Source organism: Chroicocephalus ridibundus, chromosome 19 (genome assembly GCF_963924245.1).
Source record: "Chroicocephalus ridibundus chromosome 19, bChrRid1.1, whole genome shotgun sequence".
NCBI lineage: Eukaryota > Metazoa > Chordata > Aves > Charadriiformes > Laridae > Chroicocephalus > Chroicocephalus ridibundus.
In genome coordinates, this window is record NC_086302.1 from 7,647,916 (window position 1) to 7,668,939 (window position 21,024).

A 21,024-nucleotide genomic window follows, 5' to 3' on the forward strand; every position below is an offset into this window, starting at 1 on the left:
AGGTATTTCCTTCATGACTTTCTCAGGCTAAAATTAACAAAACCTGAAGAGAAACCACTCTTCCCCACCGTTTCACCACTCTGTTTACGTGAGAAAATTGGCCAGGAGACAACAGGGTGACCACTGTAGTTTGGAATAAGCGTACGTTTCTTCTGGAAGTGAGGATCTCTGCTGGAAGTTATCCTGCAAGAATTCAGAAGTGTTTCTGGCCAATATCCTTCTGTGGAAAAGTGTGTGCCTCAGTTCCCACTTCTGTAAAATGGGGTTAAAAATATTCTCCCTCCCTCCCAGGAGCATTGCCACACTCCCTCCGCAGCAGTTTGTAAAACACCACAGAGTTTTTTCCACCAGCGTAAAAAATGCTAAATAAAAGTAAATTGATACTATTTTAAATAATATTCTAAGTAAGTGCTTCATGCTACAGTGAATAACTACAAATAACTATGAAAACGTATTATGGTAAAGATTCATAGTTATGGTTCATGACCACTCTAGGCTGGGGAAGCTATTGCTTTTTAGCACCAATGGCCCAGCAGCTGCTCAAAAAACTTACCGAAATGGGTAAAAGAGATCCAAGAATCACCTACGATCTTCCTCGCACCGTGTGAGTAGATGTGCCGGCAGCAGGGGCTGGATCTTCGCATCTGATAGCATCCGACGGTAATGACTCACTGTCTAATGAGTTTACTACCGCGGTTTCTATCATTACTAAGGTAATCCTTTTTAATTCAAGGAGCATTTATTAAAACCGAAGCCTTGCTGCTTTTGCAAACCTGCTTTGAATGGCGCCGTTTGCATTCAGGAAGAGTAAAGCGAGGAAGGCTAAAACCGTTTACTGCCAAACTGAAGAATTTTTTCATAACCCGAAGGCAGCAGTGGGCTGGTTTTCTGCTAAAGAAAAAGCCTGCAGTGTTGGTTTTATTATGCATTATGCAGGTTTTAGGTCTTTAAAGAAGTTAAGGGAAAGTCCCAGATGAGGTGTTGGTTGCCTTATAGTCTCCATGGAATAGAGTTGCTTTTTGATTCTGCCTGTAATTCATCGCCGTAGACATGGTCTGCTGCCTTCGTGTTTTGATCTGTCACCCACCTGTGGGGATTTGCTGCAAAGTTAGAAAATCCTTTGCGTTCATATTTGCATTAATCAGAATTCAGAATTATTCACAAGGTAGGAGATGGTATGCCAGAATGTTAAAGCAGCAGTTTTTTTTTTTTTTTTTTTTTTTTTAGATAAACAGGTGTAAAGGTGGAAATGAAAAGTGCGTGAATATAACAGAAATCCTCAAAATCCCATTGCTCCTGAATGGGAGCTAAGTCATGGCTGGCAGTCGGGGATGTATCTGCATGTCCTGGGCGGCTTCTGCTTGCGGAGTCGTGTCAAACACAAAACCTATCACAAAAAATCTAAGCTGGACATTGTTGTTTAGCCTGTTGTTGGTTTTTTGTTTGTTTTTGTTTTTTTTTTTTCCTTTTTGAACCCATTTTTGCCATCTCTAAATTAGAGTGATACCTTTCTAAGCAAGCAGGAGGTTGGTCGTATACTTTAATAAATTCGAATGCAAATCAAGGTGATAAACGTGATCTTTTTTTACATGGATAAGTGTGTTGAGTTCCTCCCAGGGGAAAAAAAGCTGGTAAAGGCTCTGAGGGTCATGGGGACAGAGAGCTCAAAAGGAGAAGATGCTTGTGAGGGGTGTGGGGAGAGGGCAGGGTCCGGTGGCCGTGCGTGAGCCAAAAGTTTAGGTTAAAAGATAATAGAAAGCATTCATTTTGCTCTTTTCTTGTGAGCAATAAGCCATTAAAGAGTTTGAAGCTCCTGAGGGCTCTTGTTGCAGAAAATGGCTTTGGAAAGGTGTTTGCTGAAAGCCTTCTCTCTATTTCGGTAAATGAATGAGGAAAGGGAGAGATGTCAGGTCGCAGCAGCGCTGGAGACGGGGTGCCCGCAGCCTGGCGCGGGGACGAGGAGGATGGCAGCGGCCCGAAAACACGCAGGCGGTTTCACAGGAATGGCAAGCGCAGCTTTGCATGTCCTGGACCTCAAATAACTGAATGAATGCGAGTGCCAAGGAGGGGTGGCTTGGGGAAGCTCCGATACTCGGTCGGTACTTCTCTTTCCTGCTTTTGCACCAGGGCTGCGCCAGAACTAAAAGTGCCTTTCACAGGGCAGGACAGACCCCTGGGGGTGGGCGTTTTGTCCTGCCTTCCTAGGTAAAATATTTGGAGTACTGTACTTGGGAAGCTGCTTTTGTAATATCCTCATGGACTATATCTCTATTCGAGGGTACGCTGTGTGCAGAAGGTACCTGCCTATGGGCCATCACCAAGACACCTACTTAAAAAGTGGCATTTTGACTCAATTTCCATCTCTGTTTGCATTTCCACTGGTGGCTGCTGGGGGCCGGGTCTGTCCCCGGGGAGAAACCGTCCCCGGTGCCGGTGAGCCCGTTTGCCCTCGCTGGGTGTGTGCGTGCGCGAGAGCGAGCGCAGGGGATGTTTTCCATTTAACGATGTTATTTCTGGCACCGCTACTTTTTCTGTAATCACTGTGGAAACTGTTATGCTTGGGGGTTCATCAAGGAAACATTGTAAGTTCTTCTAGGGAGAAATATATTAAGCAAGTGGCTGTGATACTGGTTTCGGACCGGCTCGCTTTAAATTGCAACGGCGTTTTCAGGAGGTTTTTACTGGCGGTGTTTCTAATGGAGTGGAGAAACAGCTTAAAGTGGAATGGCAGAGAAGAGCACCCAGAATGCTGGAAAAGGGGCAGTTTGGTGTTTGGACTCCAATGCTGTGTTGTACGATGGTGTTTCAGGGAAAAAAAAAATAAATAAAATAACGTTAGTCAGATTATCCTTTGAAGAGGCAAAAAAGTTTGACGGTAGATGAGATCTGCCTGCGGAGTGGTGATGGTCTGGGCCCTGTCCCGGGGAAATACAAGAAGTTGCAGATGCAGGTCATTTATTGGGAGAAGGCTTTTTCAGATACACTGATGGGTGTCGTCTGCTACTGTGGCCATAAAGAGTCGACCGGTATGGCTTCACCACGTGGCTGAGGCTGGATTTGGGATGCCGACGTGCCATGGTGCCCAGGTGTGGGAGCGTCTCCTGTGTGCCACGGCACAGGGGCAGGACGGCGGGTGGGAGAGCCCCTGGACCACCACTGTCAGAAGAGCCGCCTCCAGCCAGGAGCCGGCTTTCGGGGTCTCATCCTGGTTCAACATGCACAGGAGTTTCTGCGTGGGGTGACGCAGGCCTGGCGCGCAGGCAGGGTTTGGGGAGGAAAGCATGCAGCATGTAACTGCAGGGAGAAAGCCAGTAGCTACACATACGAGAGTAGGAGACTTGGCAGCTCACAGGCTTACACACAAGCCCCCATCTATCCCAGAGGTTCTGGCAATGATCAGGTGCACAGAGGCCCCACAACTGCCCCTGGCTGTAAGGGAAGGAGAAAATCCCACAGGTACCTCATCGGATACCACCTTCTGGATCACAAATACAGTGATCCCAAATCCCTGAGCAAAACAACACAGACATGGAAGGAAACAAGACGCATCCGTGAAAGCTGATGCTTGATAGCACCACATTATCCTAAACATCAGTGTCCTGCTACCGGTTGAGGCCACCCTTGACCCTTCAGAAGAGGGAAAAAGCCAAAAGCCAAGACAAAACACCCTCAGCTGCTTGTGCAGTTAGAAAAACTGCCCTCCTGATACCTGCAGACATACGCTGGAAGCCCTGAAGCACAAGACCCAAGGAAAGCAGAGTTTTTATGCCGAGCCACGAGCGATATGGGATGCTAAGAAAAACAATGGCAAACCCTCTCTGTCCACAGCCAGAGGAAAAAGAGCCTTATACACACACGAGCCCACGGGCCCAAGGCTGTTGTTGTCCCATGTCCGAAGACAGTGGTGGGGAGGTTCTGCTGCTGCTGCCAGCCCGCTGTCGGTGCTGGGCAGGCTCCTCTTGCTGTAACACATTGGACAGTGCTAGACTGATATGTACGGTCTGTGCTTAATCAAGTAGCATGGTATTTCTCACAGATAACATGACATTTTGGCATGGATACGGTAACAACACTGTTCACAAATTGGGAAGAAACTTCCAGAGAACTTTGAAAACTCATTTTGTAGGTGCAGCACAAAGCAGAGAGGTCCTGAGCAGCTGCGTGAGGCAGTGAAGCACTGGCATTTTCTGCAAACATTAGCTATTAACCCTCACTAAACTACAGTTTGAGCTGTTAAGTTTCCCCAATTCCTCCTTAGATGTAGCAATAAACCTAATATTTCACCTCTTTTTGTGCTTCACATGCCGGCGGTGTCGTCATTCCTTGTCAAGGAGCTGATCTGGCCCAGTCCAGAGATTGGATCACGCCATTGCTGCTGGTGGGAGCACAAGGACCTGACACGCTGGGTCACGTTGGTTCACCTTGCTCAGCCTCTGGAGGATGCAACAACCAGGGGATAAATTTCTTCCATTCTGGGCATTCATGTTCATTGTCATTTACCACTTATTTATAACCAGGATAACACCATCACATACTAGAAATTGCGTATATTGGAAAAACTGGTCGCGTGGTCCCAGCTTGAGGGAGCTTCCCATCTCAGGTGAAACTCAGAGGGAGATGGTGCGTAGAAGGGGGAAGAGAAGGGGTTACGGTGGCCAGGCGGTGGGATGGGTTTGCTAGATTTCATCTGTGCCCTGTATTTTATTTGTGGTACTTAAGAGTGCTCTTTTTCATTGGCATTTGTGGAGAGGATGATACCGGAAAGAGGAAAGGAGGTTTTCTCTATGCTATACATATTTGATGTTTGGCGACTACGCGTTTTAATAATTACCTTAATGAGTTACTCAGACTCACCCCTCACTTTATTTTGGGAGCTCTGGAGGCTATCTGTTTGCTTAACACTCTTAAAGTCTTTACAACATTCAGCAAATGATTTATTACTATTGATTTATATGGCACCCAGTACAAGCTTCATGGCAGCAGCGTGCAGGAATTATGGTTCTTTCAGGACCACTTCACCCACCATTGAAACAGAGACTCCTCTGATTAACAGGAGAGCAGAGAGCGAGAAGACGGACAGATTCGTACAATTTGATGACCTCAGTGATTAATTATTTATTGAGCTTTTAATTTTGCATCCATCATTCTAGCTCTGTCTCCCCTGACTTCCCAGAGTAGTTGCACAGGGAGGTAAAGCATCACAGGTACCTTTAGAGGGGGACGTTGTCAGATCAGCTGTGCCTGTCTTAACCCCTGAGGCTCTGGAGAGGAGCTCATATCTCCTCATTCCCTGGGGATTTCAAGTCTTCAGAGACCCTTAGTTTTAAGCCTTGGAGCTGTATTTTCCCCAGTACTGTGGCAGATGATGGTGTTAATCCATCCTGGCCCTGGAGCCGGTGTGTACATAAACCTTTTTTCCTTCTGGCTGTGGACAGAGAGGGTTTGCTATTGTTTTTCTTAGCATCCCGTATCGCTCGTGGCTCGGCATAAAAACTCTGCTTTCCTTGGGTCTTGTGCTTCAGGGCTTCCAGCGTATGTCTGCAGGTATCAGGAGGGCAGTTTTTCTAACTGCACAAGCAGCTGAGGGTGTTTTGTCTTGGCTTTTGGCTTTTTCCCTCTTCTGAAGGGTCAAGGGTGGCCTCAACCGGTAGCAGGACACTGATGTTTAGGATAATGTGGTGCTATCAAGCATCAGCTTTCACGGATGCGTCTTGTTTCCTTCCATGTCTGTGTTGTTTTGCTCAGGGATTTGGGATCACTGTATTTGTGATCCAGAAGGTGGTATCCGATGAGGTACCTGTGGGATTTTCTCCTTCCCTTACAGCCAGGGGCAGTTGTGAGGCCTCTGTGCACTTGATCATTGCCAGAACCTCTGAGATAGATGGGGGCTTGTGTGTAAGCCTGTGAGCTGCCAAGTCTCCTACACTCTTGTGTGGAGTTACTGGCTTCGGTAGAAGCCACCAGAAAAATGTGCAGGACAGGAGAAAAGGTGATCTTGTGCTCCCGTCCAGCCCCCAGCTGGACTGGGGAAGATCTGGGTGCAGTGGAGTGCATGGAGCAGCAGCCTGGGACGGAGCAGACCGGGTCCCTTTGCTTCATCTACTGAAAGCAGTAGGACGCTCCAACTGCTGTAATGAGAGCAAGAACAGTCATTCATCATTTTAGGGCAAAAAAAGCACAAATCCTTGAGGAGTCTCCATTAGGTGGACAGATCCTCCCACCAGGTTGGGATTGTTCCTAAAAGGCGTGTGATATGGGAAATGAAACCGTGAATAAGGAGCTTTTTGCAGTAAAAGCGCTTTCCTCCCAAGCTGGACAAGTGAACGGTTGAGGCCGGTTGTTCCATCCTCCGCTCCTAACGGGATGCTGCCCGATCCCTAAGGAGTCCAAGCAGAAAAACACCGTCCGTGTATTGGGCTCGTCCCACAGCCGACTTCAGGCTGGTTCAGATCAGGCGTCAGTGCCGGGAACAGCACAGCGGGGCCCCGCGCAGGGAAAAAACGTCAGATAACCAAACCTCTTACCACACACTTTCTTTTCCCCTTTCAGAGCTACAGTATTTTATTGACCGAGTGGGCTCATTTGCTCTGAAAGATCCACTTTTCTCTTCAGTCTGCTCCGTTTGGTGCTGTGGAGAGAGATGATGGGAATCGTCACAATAAAATTTTAATTAAATGCCAGGCAATAATTTGCGGCGAGTAAATTGTGGTACCTGCAGTATGCTGTTGACATCTGTTCACAGACCCAGAGGGCCATTAGTGACTTTGAGAACCAGGAGAAAAACACGGGTCCACTTACCTTGTTTTTTATTCTTTCAGTCCCGGGCAGAGAGACCTATTATGTTTAATATTTTATAGCAGTGCATTGTTGCCATCCTTCCTGTGAGTCATTTTTCCACAAGAAACCCGTGCTCGCCACGTTATTTAACCCCTTTAGAGGGTTTAAAGGCGGATTGTAAATCTTCTGCAGAAATGGTCTTCTATATGCTGCGTTCGTGCCACTGCGTTGCTGCACAGTGCCAAGAAGCAAAAGCTGCTTCAATATTCAGCCATCTGCACGCCGCGGGGGAAGGCCGGCAGCGCATCGGAGACCGGCACAGACGTCCCAAAATCACCTGGAGGCTCAGGCTCGGGTCTGAAGCTCCGACCCAGCCTGAGCTCCTCTCGCACGGTGGTGTTTTCCCCCACGTCTGAGGCCGCTGGAGCCCAAAATGAAGATGAGGATGCTGAAAGTCTGCGTCATGAAAAAGAGCGTCTCCGACCTGATAGCGTGAGGATGTTTGTCCGGCCTTGAGATGTTTCAAGTGATGGGGTGACTCTTGATGGAGGCATTTCCTAATGTTCATTCAACTCTTCCCTTTCCCTCTTTTGCCCCATGCCATGAAGGTGGATGTGCCCATGCAGGTAGCTTCGGACTCTCACTTTTCACACGCTTGCGGATAGTTTTTGCTCCCCTAAAACACCTCCAGCGGCTTTGCTAAATAATATCTCGAGGTCTTTCCAGGTTTTAGTTTAAAAAAATGACTCACAAATTGTTTTGGGTCATTCCTCGTTCTTTGTCTATGTTTCTGACCTAGGAACCAGGGCTTAGGCACAATTAAATCTTGTTTTACTGGTTTTCAGCAGATCTCCTGCTATGCAGCCTCATAGGTTTGGGGACAAAAATACACACGAGTTTCATTTAAATAACTGTAGTGGAAACTTTCTATGGAAAGAAGATACCCCAAAAAGCCCCTGAAAGAACAAAGTAATTGCCTTACAGAATAACTTCCTTTTGCTGCATTGTTTTCCGTTTGCATCAGCCGTTTGTCTCCTTTGGGCTGTGCAGTTGTGGTTCTTCGGTGTGTCATCCAGCAAAAGTGCAGCAGAACTTCTGTGCACAGAAGAGAATTGCTAGCTAGTTTTGGTTTTTTGTGTGTTTTGTTTTTTTTTTTTTTTCCTCTTCATAACGCAAAAAAACCCCAAGCTGCGCTTTGGACAAATTGGGTCTGTGACATGAGTGGAATTTAAAAAATTACAATTATTCTTGGATGCTGCGTTCAAGGTTAGACTCTTGTGTCATCCTTCAGGTGAGAAGATTGAGGAATAGCATAGAAATTGCTAATATGTGGGAGCTTCATGACCAGGGAGATGAACGTACTGAGGTATTTCATCACACGCGCTGTGGAGATGCGCTTCTGTTGACCACGCTGTGGCAAATAGAGCTCCACGTGTTGTAGAGTAGCTTTATCGGGCAGCTAAAGCCTTAAAACCCCCAGAAGGTTCTGGATTCTGCTTTGGAGCTCAGGGTGGCCGCAGGGACCGTTGCAGGGAGCTGCAGGAGGTGCGATCTCTCCCCTCCCGCTGAGGGGGTGGGAAGGGTGCTGTGACCCCTCTGGTTGCTCGCTTTTGGGAGGGGCCTGGACATTCGTATTTTGGAGGCTGGAAAGTGAAATTTTTCATTTTGCACTGCTGGGAAAATTAAGCAAAGATTTTTATCTTAATGAGTCATTAGTACATATGTTTGGCCATCTTATTTTTTACTGAAATAACTGCCTATGTGATGCTTTCTGCTCAGAGATGGAGGCCAGTGTTCTGCAAAGAGATTCTGTTTTCTTTTTTAGACTCTTCTCTACAACTGATCACATCCTAAACTTAAATCTCAAGAACTGCTGGTTCAATCTCCGTTCATAGCCTCGCTCCACTTCCTTTAGCTCAGCAGAGAACTTTTACTCTGCAGAAGCGTCAAAAAGTTTAGGTTCCTAACACTTGCCCGTACCTGTGACTCTTTGCTTCCCTTAATGATTTATAAAGGGAAAGGTCATGCTTTTTAACACTTTGAAAAACTTCTAAAATGCCATGCTGAAGTGAAATAAAACCAAGGAGCACCAGAAAATGTGCCACAAGAATAATTTTTCTGTTGTTCTTGATGCACTGTTGATATGGCTGTAGGAAAGATGAATGGATAGCTGTAGAAACCGCCATAGACACTATGTCATGCTTGACAGCAGGTTTCTTTTGAGAACATTGTGTTTATAATGTGTATACAGAACTTGGGAAGGGGAACGGGGCTGCAGATCTCCCGAGGGTTTTCAAGGAAAGATGTTGCCACGTTTGTGATGTTGCAGCTCTCCGCTGCATCCTCTGGGCTGGAGAGGCAGTTCCGTGGATCCCTGCCAGGGTGGAGAGGTTCGAGCTGCCGGTCTGAGGAGGAAAGTCCTGTCCCCTACAGGGAGGCGACTGATGGGGTTGCATCCTACCCTTTTCCTCCCGCTTTCTTGTGGGAACACTTGGTTTGAACCTGCAGTAGCCTGCTGAGCAAACGCCCGGAAGGTGAGAAAGACAAGACCTTCTGGTCTCCTTGGTCTTACAAAAAGCAACCTGGAAGGTCATAGTTTAATTCATAGTGAGTGGCCTTATGAGAATATGGAGCCTGATAAGGTCAGAGGTGTATATTTGGAGGAGAATCCAGAAAAATTTCCTTCACAGCTGCTGATCACTGTTTTAAGAGCACCACAGGCTGCTGGACTAGTTTTGCTTTTCTATACCTGTGTGTGGCTTGCAGTACCTTACGCTAAAACTGCCCCTCGCTCGCCTCAGACCACAGCTTCCAGTTTGTGCACGGCTGCTTGCTTCCCGCCTGGGAATGTGAAAATAAATGCCGATGGTGGGTTTAGAAGAGGTGCATGGAAAACAAAGAACCAACTTGGGGAAACTGGCTGAGTTGCCCCAAAGCGAGAGATTTGTGCGAGGTGGTGGGCTGGTTTCACCTGAAAGCACCAGCTCCCCACAGGTGAAGGGAATTAGTCCAACCTGGCAGCGTGGTCAGCCCGTCATTACGTGGGCTTCAAGATGACAAGAAAGTCCTGGTTCGGCCTGATCTTAATCTTGACATTGATGTTAATTAATCCTGATTCATTGTTAGCAGAGTATGAGGCCAGGCAGGAAATGAGCAAAAAGCATTACTGAGAAAAAAAGAAAAAAAATCTCTAATTTCACACTTCAGGGTGTGGGGAGGGAAAGCTTTGAAGATGCTGTGTTCTTGCTGCAGTGCAATATATTAACTTTTTTGGTTTTGGCTCATGAAGTGCTCTTTTCCCTCACCCTTAGAAGCATCGGATGTAATTAAGCTCAGAAGCAATGGCCCTTTCCAGCTCTTTCCTGTCATCAGGGCGAAATAGCACATAAATGGTGGATTTTTTTTTTTATTTTTTTTTTTTCTTCTTCTTCTTAGTGGGTGAGTAGCCACTAGAGAAATTTTGTTCCTCAGTGCTGCATTACCTCCTGGGAACCACAGTTTTTCTAGTACCTGTTCTCAGCTGCTGAATCAAGACCCTGGGTGCTTTCAGTTGCTCGTTAAATTGGCTGCGTCTTGTCCCACAAGTTTTCTTGGGATGCAGCACTGGTGGGGGAAAATGGGATGAAATCCCACCGTCAGCACTGCAGAAACCCACTGCTGGGTCAGAAAGCAGAGCTAAATGGCATGTTATCACCCTGTTCAGACTCACTGCAAAGGAGACTTGCCAGATGTCTCCATGCGAGACGAGCTGTGGGATTTACAAAGCTGTTTCGAACCCGAAATAGAGATTTTTTCATCTGAATGGTTTTGCAAGCCTTTATTCAACAAGAAAGGAAAAGCAGCAAGGCCCTTCCCTGTCCAAAGGCACCTGCCGAGGGGATGGCTGGAGCAGTGAGCTACTCCGTGTACCTGCCAGTGCCACCATCTTCCAGAAACGCGTCGTGAAAGGTCGCAGGAGCTGCGACTCTCCGCTGGCTTAGTGAGGACAGCTTGGCTGGGATATGAATTTTTAACTTGTGTTCAAACTGCTTTCACAGAGTCATTGCCTGGAGACAGAAAGCATGCAGCCTTGTTAGAGAGGGTGATAACAGCTACTTTATCTCAAGTGCCTGGACTGCTGCTTTTTTTTTTTCCTTTTTCCTTTTAATCTGATATTCTTTGTTCAAAACCCAGATGGGGCAAATGCCTTCCAGTTAATATTGATGTAGCTTATCAGTAGAAGTCTGCCTGCTATCTCATAGGATGCTCCCAAACTAAACTGGGGTAAAGGCTGGAGCTTCAGCTTGTCAAAGACAGCGCGAAAGGAAATCTGTTTAGATGTTTATGCATCAGCAAGGCCAACATTTATTCCCATTGGCATTTCAGCTGTTCTTTGTGATTAGAGAAGCCCTGGAGAAGCCTCAGTGGTAGAGGAGTGACGCGAGAGTAATGCTTTGCTAAAGCCAGGGCAGTTTTGCACCGCCTGGCATCACTGTGTGCGTCTGAAATGCTCTCTTTATTATTTTTTATTTTTTTTTTTTACTTTCCTATTAAAATGAAAATTCACTTCTGTTAAAAGCATCTCTAATGCCTGTTCTGGCACTGGGTTTTCCTGGCTGATCTACAGGCAGGTGGCGGTGAGGGCTTGACGATGCTGGGGGACGGCAGTGGCTGCAGTGAGCCCCTTTGGGTTTCTTGAAATCCTTGGTGGAAGTCTCTGCCCAGACCAGAGGCTGCCTGTTCACCAGGCCTCCAGAGGGAAGATTTTGTGGCTTGGTGGTGAGGCTGGACCAACCTGTCCCCCAGCCACCTGAAGGACGTTGCGAGACCCTTTGCCAGCCCCGGTGAGGTGCCCCGTTGCAGCCTCCGCTACGGCTGTCAGCAACCTGCCAGGCTGGGAGGGCGGCTTATTATGAATCTATTTTTGCACTCAATGAAAATGGCTAAAAATATTTGCTTTCACTCATCAGCCATCAAACTCCTGCCCTCCAGCCCCATCGTTATTCTGTGCAGGTTACTTCTAATGAGAAATTAATGCTCTGAACATTTATGTTGCAGCTTTTCACCTGCAAACAAATATTTTGCATGCCATGTGTGAAGGCAGATTTGTTCAAAAATAAAACTGGTTTGAGATCTTATAATATATTGCTGCAAGCAGGGCATTTGCAAATATTCCAGCTAGACCTCCATTGAGTATATTTTAATATTTCCCTAAGTAAAAGGGTCATTTTGAGATTACACCACTGGACAGGGCTCTTTTATTGTGTCAGATCCTCTGTATGACGTTGGCGTATGACTTGGTCTCTTCAGATCTTTTCCTTTTCCACAATATCGGCATAATAATATTTCTTCCCCCCCCCCCAGGTCTACGTAGATAGGCAGCAGTTGGGGAAGATGTGTGGATCATGTGGTGGATGGGGCTATGGCCTCAACTGTCATAATGTAGTTAATTAATTAACAGTTGGTTTATGTAGGTTCAGCTGTGCAGTCATTAAGTTGCTTCCTAAGTTGTTTTTTTTTTTTTACCCTTTGAAATGAAGAAAATTAAGACTTCAAGGTAAAGCCACCTCCTCCATGCTTCTTCGTGATGGACAGTGCCTTAACTCTTCTGATCCAAACGTTGGAGAGCCCTCAGCTGTCCTTGAATGTCTCGGTGCTTTTCTTCCCTTAGTCAGGAAACTCGTCCTAGTGTCTCACCTGTGTTCCTTCATGCAATTTAAGACTATGACATCTTGTGCTACCCTTGACAAGCCAAGAAGACAGTTGATTCCTTTCTGTTGTGGCCCTCTTGATGTGTTTGAAGATCATTATGATGCCTCCCTGTAGTCTTTACTCTTTAGTCCAAAGTTATGTTATTTTCTCACTGTTTTTCCAGTCTGTGCTTTCTCAGCCTCTGGTCATTCTTGCTGTCTGCATTGGGACTTTCTCTACTACTTTATTGAAATGCAGTGTCCAATATCGGGACTTTAGTAGCGCTACATAAATGAAAACTTCCCTTTGTGTATGTGGTGAACAGTACCCCGCTCTGCGTATGGCGGTGTGATGATATAAGGAAGAAATTTTTTAAACTGAGGGTTGTGCAACACTGGCCCAGGTTGCCCAGAGAGGTGGGAGATGCCCCATCCCTGGAAACATTCCAGGTCAGGTTGGACGAGGCTCTGAGCAACCTGATTTGGTTGAAGATGTCCCTGCTCATGGCAGGGGGGTTGGACTGGATGGCCTTTAACGGTCCCTTCCAACCCAAACCCTTCTGTCATTCTGTGTTGGGTTTTATTGCAGCAATGTGACAGCGTTCAACTCCTGTTCAGTTTGTGATCCACGGTAATCCTGAGCTCCTTTTCCAAAACCACCCCTTCTGAATTGATATTTATTTCCCTTGTGACCGTGTCATTGATTATTCCTGTCTTAGCACTGTTCACCCATCATTCATGAATTGTCTTTTTCTTTTTCTCTTTTTTTTTTTTCCAGACCATTTCTACAATTTATCAAGACCATTTTGAATCCTAATCCTGGCCTCCGAAGTACTTGCAGCCCGTCCCAGCCTGGTATCAGCAGCAATTTTAGTAAGCATACTGTGTTCCATCATTCACATCAATTATAAAAATACTGAATTGTATTTTTCTCCTAGAGCTAGGAGACCTCGGACACCCACTCGGTACATCCTTCCCTTTGGCTCTGTGCGCTGTGGCAGCATCCTGCTGTGCTGCATTTGCCTTGCAAAAGGCACGAAAAGCAACGCAGCTCCCTGGGACACTGAGATTTGTATCCCAAAGCAAGAGGTTCCATCAGACCCTTTGAAGCTTTGTAATGAGAAATAAGTTTATTTGGCATACCGACGCCTGAACAAGACCAGTTATGCGCAGGGCCAGGAGTTTGAAAGGGTGGAAGCTATGCTTTCTTGGCAAATCGGCAAGTCAACTTTTCCCCCTGTATTCGCTAGAGTTCTCTTTTTTCCTTCGTTCTCAAGGCAAACCCACCTTCCGTTCACACCTTGTGGCTGCCCTTTCGCAAATACTTGTTTATTAACGAGCGTTTGGGGCTGAGACCCAGAGGGAAGGAAAGCAAATGCAGTTTGTTTCCTGACTTACGAACCGAGGAGGTGGTGGTGGGCAATGGCGGGGCTGTGTTGGACCTGCTGGGGGTGGCGGCAGGCGTGTGTCCCGATAGATGGTCTATGTCCTTTGCTGGGATTTTTGCCCTCTGCATTCCTGTATCAGCGGACTATCACATAGGTTCATTTTGCTGGAGGTGGCGAAGGGTGTAGTATTCCAGGATTTATGAATTTCCATGGGGTCTGATAAATTAAGCTTTGTAGCCCAAGCTTGTGTTTATAACGCAAAGGGGCAGAGCCAGATGCTGCCCGCAGAGACCAAAAATATAGTGGACAGACATTGTTTATGTCCCAGTAACTGTCGGTGTTTAACAAATAAGAAAGGAAAACAAAAACGGTGGATGGACCCCAAAGGTAATCGGTCGCAAATTAACTCAGATGAGAATTACTTTCTTGTTTCTCTCTTAGGAGGAGTATAAAGCCGGGGTTTGTTGTTAGCTGCACCTAAACGTATAGTGTTTGTCAGAATAGCTCTGTGTTTCAAACCTCATCTCTGCTGCTTCTGGAAATTTATGCTTAAATAAGAAAAATAATTTCTACTTGCATTTCACCTCAGACTTCATAGATGTGCCAGCGAATTATGGCACCTGTGTCATAGGGCCAGAAGGTCTATTCCCATGTTGCAAAGGGGGAAACTGAGGCACGGGAGGCCAGTATTGTGTTAGGCTCATAGGCTGAGCCTGGGTGAGAAATACTGATCCTCGTCCCCTCCTCTGTGACCTGTATGTCTTTCCCAAAGTTACAGGAATTTGAGAAGAAATTAAGTTCTGTGAACAAAGACTTGCAGTTTGGTATTTTCAAGGACTTTAACTACATAAAACTGATTTACTTTGGGGGGAAAAGCCTTAAATATCCCTGTAGAGAGTACATAATGTGAATGATTTTGTATTTATTCATCGCATTTCACTGAGTGGATGAAATCTCTCCTGACCATAATGGAATTATAGTTGGATGGGCTATCTGGTATGGTGCTGTTAAAAGCAAGTGCACGAAGGGAGTTCTTTTTGGAGAGAGGGGGGAAAAAAAGATCTTACGGTACCACTAAATGATTCTTACCACTGCAGTAATCCTAATCAGATTAATTAGGATTAATTTAGCTGTCTGACTTTTATTTATGTGACTTAAAAACACGTCTAAGGAGTCTTATTTAAAACCTCTATGAGTTTAAGTAATATTTTGGGGTTGTTTCATATGGTGCAGTGTACAAATCTCTGGCTGGTTGGGCTTTTAGGGAGAATTACATTGCATCCAGCATTTCGAGCCAGCCATTAGTTCTCCATCTCCTCCCATAGTGCCCATCTGCAGGTCACCCAGCTACCCCTGTGCTAATGTCTTCAAACGTGTTTCTTCTCTTCTTGCAGCTTCTTTTTTTTTGAGAAATGTACCAAATCTCCCCTCTGGCAGCAGCCTAGTTCAGCTCCCGACCTTCTGGCATGGCCAAACGCCCGCCTGCATAGCATCCTTGCCCCCTCCCACACGTGGCTTTTTCCCTCTGGAGCAATCCTGCTGTAATTTTCCATTTCTGTGTCTCACCAACAGCCATATCTTTTCTCACTTGCATATGCCACTGCCTTTTCCCATCACTGCTTTTTTTTTTTTTTTTTTTTACAGCTTCTTTCTCTTACTGTTTTCCATTTCTGAAAAGCTGTTCAGATTTTCACAAAACAAAACTGTATGGCACTGCATATGTGCTTGCCCATATGTATCCGCGTATAGCGAAGGTTGCAGAACAGTATCTGCCAAATGAGGTAATTTTCCATCAGATTCATCCCTCTATTCTCATTTCATATTTATTCACCACTCAAAAGTGAGCTTCCTTGGAAAGATTCAATCAATTTTAAGCTGGCTTTGAGTTTTACGAGACTGAAAGACCAGAAGATTTTCCCCGTGACAGTTTGTGTGGATGCTATGGCCATTGCTCTACGTCTTCGTCAGGTAAATGGGAAGGTTTGATGTTGCGCAGCCCCAAGCAGCAGCCAGGCTTCTCTGCAGAGTCTCTTCCTCACCACTTTCAAATCTCGTGCGATTACTGTTTTCCTTTTCCTTTTAATTCAGCTTTGCTTTTCTTCCTTGGCTTCACAGTGCCGTGAGCCTGTGGTGGTTTGGAGAGGTATCCTTTGGGTTTCATCTTGCTAGGATTCAACAGACCAAACATCGATGAATTTTCTCTTGTGCTTTCGTGAAATGGCAAAGAGCACGAGGAGGTGCAGGGTGGCCACAGCATGGCCTATGGAGAAGTATTTGCTCTTGGCAGAGATTTTATTGTCTGCAGTGGGTTTTGGTGGGCACCTGAGGATATGATGCCCTCTCAAGTCCTTGTGTCAGGAGACAGCTGGAGCCCTTTTCGGGGAAAGGGCACTCCACAGTGTTGGTGCTGGGGGTGTTGTCTGCAGGGATGCACGCTGCTGCCCACAGCTCTTTTCCTTTCCTTTTCCATTACTTTACTGATGCAGAAGGGTGTACTGGAGGATATGTCCTCAAGTCTTTGCATTGAGACTTAGTTTCACAGTGGCAATGGCGTTTCAAATCCAGAGTCCACATTGCATCAGAGTCTGTTTCAGATCCTGGGTTGGCTGTCAGAAACCAAATCCCTTCCCCAAAGTTACATGCAGCTTTTTGTTTTCACTTTTTAGTGGGAAACACAGTGGTATTTCCAAAAATCTTCTTTGTCTCATCCTTTTACATTCCTCTCTTTAAGCCCTGGCATTTTGTGACATTGGCAGTGAGGTGTTAAGACCAATTTTGGATTTCCCTCCTTTTTCTTTCTTTTCTTGGTAGTGGTCAATGGCTCAATGTCCAGCTGGAGAGGGGTCACAAGTGGTGTCCCTCAGGGATCCGTACTGGGACTGGTGCTGTTCAATATCAAGTGCACCCTCAGCAAGTTTGTTGATGACACTAAGCTGAGTGGTACAGTTGACAGGCCAGAGGGATGGGATGTCATCCAGAGGGACCTGGACGAGCTAGAGAGGTGAGCCCGAGCAAACCTCATGAAGTTCAACAAGGCCAAGTGCAAGGTCCTACACTTGGGTTGGGACAACCCTTGTTATCAATACAGGCTGGGGGATGAGGTAACAGAGAGCAGCCCTGCTGAGAGGGACCTGGGGGTCCTGGTGGATGAAAAGCTGGACATGAGACAACAATGTGCGCTTGCAGCCCAGAAGGCCAATCGCATCCTGGGCTGCATCAAAAGAAGCGTGGGCAGCAGATCCAGAGAGGTGATTCGGCCCCTCTGCTCTGGTGAGACCCCACCTGGAGTCCTGTGTCCAGCTCTGGAGCCCTCAGCACAAGAAGGACATGGACCTGTTGGAGCGGGGACAGAGGAGGCCACGAAGAGGATCCGAGGGCTGGAGCCCCTCTGCTGTGAGGACAGGCTGAGAGAGTTGGGGTGGTTCAGCCTGGAGAAGAGAAGGCTCCGGGAGACCTCAGAGCCCCTTCCAGTCCCTGAAGGGGGCCTACAGGAAAGCTGGGGAGGGGCTGTTTGCAAGGGCATGGAGCGACAGGACGAGGGGCAATGGTTTAAACTAGAGCAGGGCAGGTTTAGGTCAGCCATGAGGAAGAAGTTCTTTGCACTGAGGGTGGTGAGACACTGGCCCAGGTTGCCCAGAGAGGGGGTGGAGGCCCCATCCCTGGAGACATTCAAGGCCAGGCTGGATGAGGCTCTGAGCAACCTGATCTAGTTACAGATGTCCCTGCTGACTGCAGGGGGTTGGACTGGGTGGCCTTTAGAGGTCCCTTCCAACCCAACACGTTCTATGATTCTTCAGTGCTTTCTCTCAGACAGTGGTATGGAGAAGTTCTGGTGCAGGGTGTGAAGCGTCTCTCTGCGCAGGAGTGTGTATCACTGCTCTTAGGTCATTCTTTACCAAAATAGAGAGGCGATGTTTTTTAACAAGGTAACACACACTCTATTTTAAGCTGCTTCTAAAAATAAATTCCCGCACAAGTTGGTATTGTGGCAGCAATGTTTTCCATTTTATTTGGGGCTGTTTTCTTAAGATGATTCATAGAAAGAAGATGAGCTTTATTAGTTTTACCCTAGGGTGAAACAACGTAGGTGAGTTGCTGATCATACATGAAGGTTTACATGGCTGCGAGGACTTTTCTGATTAGGTCTACTGGTGCTGGCTTTTCCCCTAAGGCCGATGTGTTGCATTAAAGACTGGACAAACTCTTTCTCCTGGAGGTGTCTAGTAGCTAATACAACACATTCCGCATGTGGACAGTGTCCCACAGTGCTTTGGAGAGTTGATGGCATTGTCACACCGAATGAGAAATAATGGCTAAGGGAAGAGGTGGTTCCTCTGGGAAATAGGGTGGAGATTTAAAACTTGTTGGATGTGCTCAGAGCTACAGGGAAGAAGTTCAAGAGCTGGAGATACTGGGTGAAGTGGAGGTAGACATTGCAGAAGCATCTAGAGAGCAGAAGACAATTCTTCCCTCCCACACGGTCATGAAATCTCAACACCTTGGAGGGAACAGTTTCCTTGCTGTAGCTCCTGGCACGTGAAACACATTCATTATTTTTAACACTAAGAACAAAAAGTCTTCTCTGCTGAGCTACTTCATGGCCTGCCCTTGCCCAGCCAACCATGTGGGCAGCTCACAAAGAAAATTTTTGGCCTTTCATCCAACACTAAGATATGTCATCTCCTGGGGTTAGTGTACACTGATGATTTAGACATGGGTGTTAAGTAAGGAGAAAGGGCCAAAAGAATTGAAGGAGCAGAAATGGCTGAAGTTCCCTGAGGAGACTATTCAAATGACTGTCAGTAACAGTGGTTCTTGTATATCCGTGACAGTTGGCAGGATCTCAAGGTTGGTGTCCTGAAGTCAAGTGTCTGTGAAAGGCCAAATACTTCAAAAACTGTGTTCATAGAACAGTTTAGGTTGGAAGGGACATTTAAAGGCCATCTAATCCAACCCCCTGCCATGAGCAGGGACATCTTCAGCTAGAGCAGGCTGCTCAGAGCCCTGTCCAACCTGACCTTGAATGTTCCCAGAGGCAGAGCATCAACCCCCTCTCTGGGCAACCTGTGCCAGTGTTTCACCACCCTCATTGTAAAAAACTTCTTCCTTATATCTAGTCTATATCTACCCTCTTTTAGTTTGAAGCCATTACCCCTTGTCCTATCACAAAAGGCCCTATTAAAAAGTCTGTCCCCATCTTTCTTGTAGGCCCCCTTTAAGTACTGAAAGGCCTCTATAAGGTCTTCCCGGAGCCTTCTCTTCTTCAGGCTGAACAACCCCAACTCTCAGCCTGTCCTCAGAGGATCTCCGTCTGTGAGCTCTGGGAAAGCAGCACTGAACAAATACCACAATGAAGGCAATGCCATTGTTTGCTCTTCCTGTAGATCAGGAGCACAGCAGCAGCAGGCTCAGCTGTGTCAAGTCATGTCTGTGTCAACAGCTCTCGTAGGTGACCCAGTGGCCACGAGATTGTGACTGTGGAGCTTTGGGAGACAGAAGAGAAAGTGTTGCTTTGTAGGGTGTTCACGTGCACACACGCACTGTTGATCTGGGATCATGGAAGGTGTAAGGTTGCCGTACCTCTACCCAGAAAACTTGCTCTTGTGCTGCCACAATGCATCCAACGCTAATGAAACATCTCTCTAGACTCCCTGCTAGAAGCCAGGTTGTACTTGGCTCCTTCCTCTTGCAAGAACCACCCAGTGTCCTCTCGCTTGGTGCACCTTGGCAAAGGGAAATACGAGTTGATTTGTATCAGCTGTCTGTTTGCCTCTGGGGTGTCTGTTGGCAGTCTGTTTGCCTCTGGGGTGCCCAGTCGTGTTCCAGGGTGACGTACCAAACTTGGTGTGCAAAAGAGAAGAGCTCGTCCCACAGACGTTGCAAACATGACTTTTCTCCTCCTGACCTCTGCTGTGGCACAAATGTATTACAGAAAGTTAATACTTCATGGGAAGACACAAAGGAGAGCTATTACTTAAAGTCATGACTTTACTGGTATCTTGCGTACCACAGATGGCCAAAAAGTCCTGCCCATATGGAGACGTGCATGTCTTGCTGCTAAACGACAGGAAAGCAGATCGCAGAAATGAAAGGTTGTATGATGATGTACACAACCTCACGGTCTAATCCTGTTCTCTTTGAGGTCAAAGCCCTCTCGGTGTCAGAGGATTGGGTGCTAGTCTGTAATCTTCCACCTCCTCCCCTTCTCGTATGAATGTGCCATTCAGAACTTGACAGCAGCCTCCAGACCTCTTGCTTCCTAGAGCTTTCTACAGTGACATGAACCCGCAGCACATTTCAGTGATGCAGACAGTGATCCTCTTGCCCGCCTGGAAGAAATGATGAGGCTCCACCACACAATTCAAGGGAAAGATTGCTGCATGGGAAGTGGGAGGAAAACATTGCTTGCTTATAGCATGGTTCTTCAGAATGGAAAAAGAGAAGTTTGTCATGATAAAAGGAGGCAAAACAGGACGTCTGGGCTCAGCTCTGATACCAGCTTGTCAGGCAACACTTCTCCAGGATCCTGTGTTTCAGCCGTAATACAGGAATGATGCATTTCTATTTTTGTGAGGCTGTCCAGGATTCGCTGGTGTTAGATGTGGGATCCTGATAGAACACGCTGCTCAATAAATTCTTAAAGTTTTGACCTGGCAGTAGGGGTAGGAGCAGAAGTTTGAATCAGGCCTAATTCTGATTTTATTTACCATGCGTTTCAGGAATGGCTGCTTCAAAGACAGCATCACCCCAGTGCCAAAACAGTTAAAGAAAATCAGGATTGTTATCAAGGCAAAAGCGTGCAAGGCAGGACCGTTGCTGAGGCTGAGCAGAGGCGTATTGTTTTTACTTGCAAGGATAGAGGCTTTTTAACCTGGTGTTTCCTCCATTTGTCTTCATTAAAAAAATGACAATCGAAGTGAAAATGAAATACCCCAGGGAAATAAAAACCCTTCAACTTTTGATTAGATCTGCCCAGTCCTACAGCCCTTTCAGATAAGTTTGCTCCTTGCGTTGCCTTGTGGTGAAGGGAAGGAGACCGTCTGCAGAGCATCAAAGCTGGTGAGATAATGAAACCAGTGAAGAAGTGGAAAGAGCCCCGACCTCATCTGCCTGCGCTGAAATTCAGAGTTTTAATTAGCTCCCCGGCATGTGGGGGGCGTCAATGGTAACATTTGTTTGTGCCCCCGGTG

At 46.6% G+C, this 21,024-nt stretch overlaps 1 protein-coding gene across 5 annotated transcripts in view; it reads left to right on the forward strand.

Moving 5' to 3' along the window:
• The window catches only part of HIVEP3 (HIVEP zinc finger 3), a 286,550-nt gene that overhangs the window by 170,387 nt on the left and 95,139 nt on the right, over window positions 1-21,024 (forward strand). For 4 of the 5 annotated variants that reach the window (XM_063355653.1, XM_063355650.1, XM_063355654.1 and 1 more), the window contains one exon: window positions 13,225-13,319. The exons of the other annotated variant lie outside the window; for it this stretch is intronic. The gene's annotated coding sequence lies outside the window, so the exon portion shown is untranslated. The remainder of the gene's footprint in view (window positions 1-13,224; window positions 13,320-21,024) is intronic. 5 annotated transcript variants of the gene reach the window in all.